Below are 5,812 nucleotides of genomic sequence, written 5' to 3'. Positions count from 1 at the left end.
TAAGAGGAAAATGAGAGCAAAATAAGAGGTAACTTGGCGACGGCTCTAGCCGAACCTACACTCTAAGAAAAAAAAAGAGTATGCGTGACTCTTTTCGGAGAGTTCTGACTTGCCACGTATAGGACTCTCTTTAAATAGTCACGGTGACTCTCTTGGTGGGTCAGCGTCGGCTCGCTCTAGGAGAGTCCCCTGACCCTCTAGGAAGAGTGGAAAGACTCTCATCCGGAGGATCACGTTACCATTTATAGGGAGTCAGACGACTCTTGCCGGTAACACTCCTACGGGGGTCAAGGGACCCACACCGAAGCATCAAGCGACTCCACAAGTATTTTAAGCTACTCATTTGACCCTTGCTCTACTTTTGCACGACTACTGTTGAAAATAGTGGAGTATTCACTTTAAGCAAGTCCAATAATACTTGCCGTCCTGCCCAGCGACTGTAAAAAAAAATAGTTCAGTTTTAGCATTATTTTAGTAAAACTCGTCAAAACAACACATATTTTCCAGCAAAGTTATATAGAAAGCGCGAAAAGATGGTCTGTGATTTCCAATTAAGAAGTTTGGGTATTCCTCATTTACATGCTTCTATGAGTATAGCCAACTAAAATGTGTGACTGTGATGTGCACAGTGTCATATGGTGCTAAATAAACAGCAGAAATCGCCCTCATGTTTCCATATTTATTCCTTGTGATTAAGAATAAATCAAAAAGTGGTGACGGCTTGAGGCATCAGACTTGTGGCTTGCTAGGTTGTCGCTCCTGTCCAGCGTGAGCACCATGAAAAACGGTATCTGAAAAGCAGAACGTGATATTATGATGAGAAAATGAAATTGCAGTAAAGGTTTGCAAAACCTACACAACAATAAGTGGTTCACACAGACATAATAAAGGCTAACAACAAAACAACAAAGCACATCCTCCGGCAGCCAGGGGCATGCCGTGAGCGGTTACTGACCGCATGTTTTACAAACGTAACCCATCCTTAAATACTCGGATAAACAGATGCGAGTACTAGGGCCCGAACGACACCCAGCGCGTGCGTACGCCGTCTACGTCGAGATCAGACATGTCATATGCTAGAATTAGCGCACATAACTCCCACAATCACGTACACTCACTCGATTCTGTTATAGCGCCCAACGTCATCGCAGTGTATGCAAACCACGAAAACAGCAAACAGAAACGAAGGAAAAAAGTGCACGGCTTTGCGGCCGCCGTCGAAAGTCTCTAGCTTTTTCGCCTTACCGGCGAGGCGTGTCCGACTTGAATGACTACCGCGTACGTCCTGGAAGCCACCGTACTACATCTGCACCTCAAACTACCGTCTTTAAGCCAACAAAAACCATTATATATAGTGCGTCTGAGCGTTATGTACACAGGCTTTTTTTTTTTCACGTTCCCACGCGCGGAAGCACGCTGCACACTCAAGGTCGATGGAACTGTTATTATGAAGTAGACTAAAGTGCCTCTCAAAACGACATCTTGCACCTTCAGTAGTGCAGACACAACGTGCGATCGCAAGAAATGACCCTCGATAATTGTTTGCATCGCTCACTTTATGGGAGCTTGTACAGCAACGCGCATAACGGTGGTAACTCGTTAACTGACAGCTTTAGTTGGGCATACGCAACAGCCCCGCGGACGCAGGCTGCTGTTGGAAATGGCTGGCGGATAACTTCAGCAAGGCTGCTGCGGACGCCCAGCTACAACTCTATAATTAGTACCTACGAAAGCAGTACACTCACCGTTAACTGGCACCCGTTGTCGGTGTCTGCAGCTCCATGAATATTCCGCCCTCCAAGCGTCACTTCGTGCACGGAGCCGGCGTCAACACCATCAACACCACCGAAGACGCGCATCCAACACAACCACGCAACGCACTGAGGGACTGAGGTCTGAGGTGCTGAGGTTTGAGACTGACTGAGACGACTGAGAGAGAAGAGCGGCGCGCCACCCCGGCGCCAACCCCCTCTGCGTGGCCGAGCAAGGCGCCACAACGGCGCCAAAGGGCAAGCGCGCGATATGTATGGCGTATACGGCGGCTCTTCCGTATACCGAAGCCAATCGAAACGCGCTGCAGGAGGGTCCAGTGACTCCTTCCCAAATGCGAACTCTTTTTCTGTGCCTGTACCTTCCAAAAGGGGTCAGGTGGGCACCCGAAGAGAGTCACGGTTCCATGACCCTCTTCTGACTCTCTTTTTTCTTAGAGTGTACGATCTCTATCAGCTTAGCTACGTCGGTGTATGTGCTTCCTTTAACTTCTTGGGCACAAGTGCGCGGATATGAAATTTGCCCAGGGAATGTTAGCCAGAGTCTTTGATGAGCATGACGGCTGATGTGGAACAGTCGTTCATCCAAGTGTCATGTTAGCCGCGCCATTAGGAACAGCCACAAACCCCTCGTTCGCTGCTTCGAGCAGTCAATATCGGCAGAGCCTAGACCCATTCGTACGCTCTTGCCATTTTTAGAAATTTGAAAGCCATAGAAAATTTTGAAATAATTCACAATTATTGCTACATTTCGCATGAAAACAATCGCGTTATTTTATTATTTGATTGCTTCAGCGCCTGTTATATTTGTGTAATTATCACTAAACATAGAACCGAGCGGTTCTCTGTTTACAACCGCCCACTGTCGTGGACGGTACCATACAACAGCAAGTTTCGGTACTTCGTCCGTAGCGTCCGTAACGGGGTTGCCTACGTAAGAACGCCACGCTAAGCATAAAATGCATGCGCAGAAGTTCTGCGCATGCCCTCTGTGCGGAACGTGGCATTCAAACGCACGCAACGCCGTTACGGACTCACGACGTACTAAAACTCCCTAATAACACAATGCAGATTAACACTAGTTCTTAAAATCAAATCAAATCAAATTTTATTTCGTACGCAAGCGTGTGTGTGTTGTGGAACACGAGGGCTCGAGAAAAAGTGGATCTATCCACTTCAGAAGCCTCGAGCCCCCGTTTTACATGGCATACAGCGAGAGCGTGGAAGTAATTATACAGTACTGATATAATGCAATACTTACACTAACACAGTACTTATACTAACACAATGTTACAATACAATATTTACAGCAAACACTGTACAATACGATATGTACACACTGTCTAATGATAAATCATTTACATAATCATGACATCAAAATCAGCATTCCTTTATGCAATTAAAGAAATTACATTGACGAGCATACATTTTTGGCAGCAGACTGAAAAATGCGAGTATATAGAGGAACACTGGTCAGCACTGGTCATGTGTGTGCGTGTTTTCTTGTGCCCTCGTCTTTCGTGCTGATTAACTTTGTAGGTGTCGCAACAACTCGCGCAAACCAAAGCGCTCCTTCGATAATTCAGTGCTACATGCGCTTTCACACGCTTTTACAGTGTTGGAGAAGTTTTCTGGGCACTTTGCTCGGGTGATGACTAATGTTTTCGAAAAACTCGGTTAGGCTCGTTTAGTTTCCGAACGTGCGTTCGCAACTTTGCCCCGGCTTCTGAATAACAACGCGCCGGCCTGTGGCGTGAACCAGAGCATTTTCTCGAGTGGAGAAAACTTTCGGTGCCGCGGCACAGGCTACACAGAATCTCGGTACTTGGCTAGGAAGTAATTTATCGGTAGATGCAAGCCGTCATGGAAACCGTAGGCAAGGAGCCACGCTAAGAGTTTCATGCTGAAATTACGAGAACGAAATCTAGCTGCGATCGTTTGGACTCCGTAGGAACGATGCGTTTGTATTATGGCCATGATGCGCTATGGTTTTGTTTTTTGATCCTCACAGGCCTTGATTGGCCTATGAGTGACCTAGTAAAGTGCCAGGCCTGCGCAAAACACGCATCACAGTCACAGCGGAAACTGGAGGAGTGGCCTTGCTTGCTTGCTTGATCCTCTTCTACTGGCTCTTACCCACAAAGGGGGATTGGCCATGAAACCGGCGGTAAACATTACATGGAAATTTAGAATTTAGACAAAAGTAATTGAATTAATCGGACTACAAGTGAGTATTGAAAATAAAATAAGAATCTTTGGATTATGTGCCAATAGAATGAGAAAAGAACCTTAATATCGAAAATAATTAATTAGAGAAAAGAATTATAAAATACCAGATTGCCATAGGAAATAACTTAATAAGGAACTCTTCTTGTGTCTCGAAGAAATTCGCAGACAGCTATGCAAACGTTCCTGTTGCTGTGGCCCAGAGAAGACGCCCCAAGGGAAAGAATATTTGCAGAATCTAGAGGAATGTTCAAATTTCTGAATAAATATTCGAAATGTTTTTTTTTTTCTTTGTAAAATCTCGTGGGATGACTACTATATACAGTTACAGGATACCCACTACGGCATGAAGCCTAATCATTTTGCGAAGTAGGAAGTACCCACTATGGCATTATTCATCATTCTGCGCAGAAGCGAGGAACCCACTACGCGCCTGTAAGGTATTATGTGTTGATGCCGTGGCTGATGACGATGAATAATTATCGCTGAGCCTTTTCTAATGGAATCACTAATTTCCTGCAAACATGCCCAATAATTGCGAAAGGTTGCATTTATAAGGCGATATTGTGTTCGCAGTGAACAATCTGTAAGGCGACAAACAAAAATGTACAGGGTTGCCGTTTCTGAAATTTATAAAGGAGCCAGAACTCAAGCTAGAGGTAGCCAAAAGTAGCCATGACATTTAAGTTTAGCACCATATTTGTAGCCAAATAGAACAAAAGCGATATTATGAGGAGAGTCTTTATTATTGAACTATAAATAATATGATTTTGAATAAGCGAGGACATAGAATTAAGATAATGTTTTTCCCTCTTGCTTGGTCTTCGAGGCGCAGGTCAGTTATAAATAAATTAAATTATTATAAGTTCATCGCGCCTGTATGCAGTTTGTCTAGTAAGTTCTTTCCAGAGGAATTTTTCGCCATAAAACTCGCTAGGACATTAAATGCTAAAGCTGTTTTTCCTGAAGCCGTAGACCGAAACTGATTAGTAGAGTTACCACAATACAAATTCTGCTTCAAGTAACGAAATCTAATTGAAAATGAACAGTTCATCTTCAGTTTGTGGCGGATATCTATTTTTGCGAAGTTCACGCAAGAACATGCGCTGTGCTGTAGCATTAGCGGCTGGTGCGCAGCGTTAGCATAGGTGGCGGGCTGCGTCAGCAGCGCGATGGCCACGTGATTACCCACATGCGCGCGATTTAGTCACTCCGTCTTTGAGGTGGCGCCGCACATTGGGTGCCTCGACGCGCACCAGCCCTCTGGCGAGGGGGAGGAGATGCACGCGCATAGACCAACACGAGAGAAAATCTTGGAGACAATGTTTATTCTTCAGGCTTGCTCGCTATTATATCTGCAATAATATGGAAAATGGCTACCAAATGCGTCAGAATAAGAATTCAAAGTAGCCACAACAAAGCCATGGAGCAAACTTTAAATTTTTGACCGCCAGACGGGGTAGTAAAAAAAGCTACCAATGCCAACGGTAACACTGTTCTTAAAGAGACACTAAAGTGAAACAATGAGTCTGTTTAAATTGATAAATTGCACTCTGAGAACTCTAATGTCGTTAATTTCGCCATCATAGGTTAATTAAAGGAGGCAGAGATCAAGGCTAAAGTTTCATTTCTTAAATTTCGCGGCGAAACCGCCGCCCGTGACGTCACAGATTTCAAAGAGTATTTATCGTATTTTGACGACACTGGCTCACCGAAATTTCCTGAAAATGCATGCAAATAACTTTAATGAAAGGTGACACCCGGGAGTTCTTGAGTCGTGGCGGCTTCCTCGGCACGCTGGACAGCCCAACGTAGAT

This window comes from Rhipicephalus sanguineus, chromosome 11 (assembly GCF_013339695.2).
Source record: "Rhipicephalus sanguineus isolate Rsan-2018 chromosome 11, BIME_Rsan_1.4, whole genome shotgun sequence".
Lineage (NCBI taxonomy): Eukaryota > Metazoa > Arthropoda > Arachnida > Ixodida > Ixodidae > Rhipicephalus > Rhipicephalus sanguineus.
Note: the sequence above shows the minus strand (reverse complement) of the source record.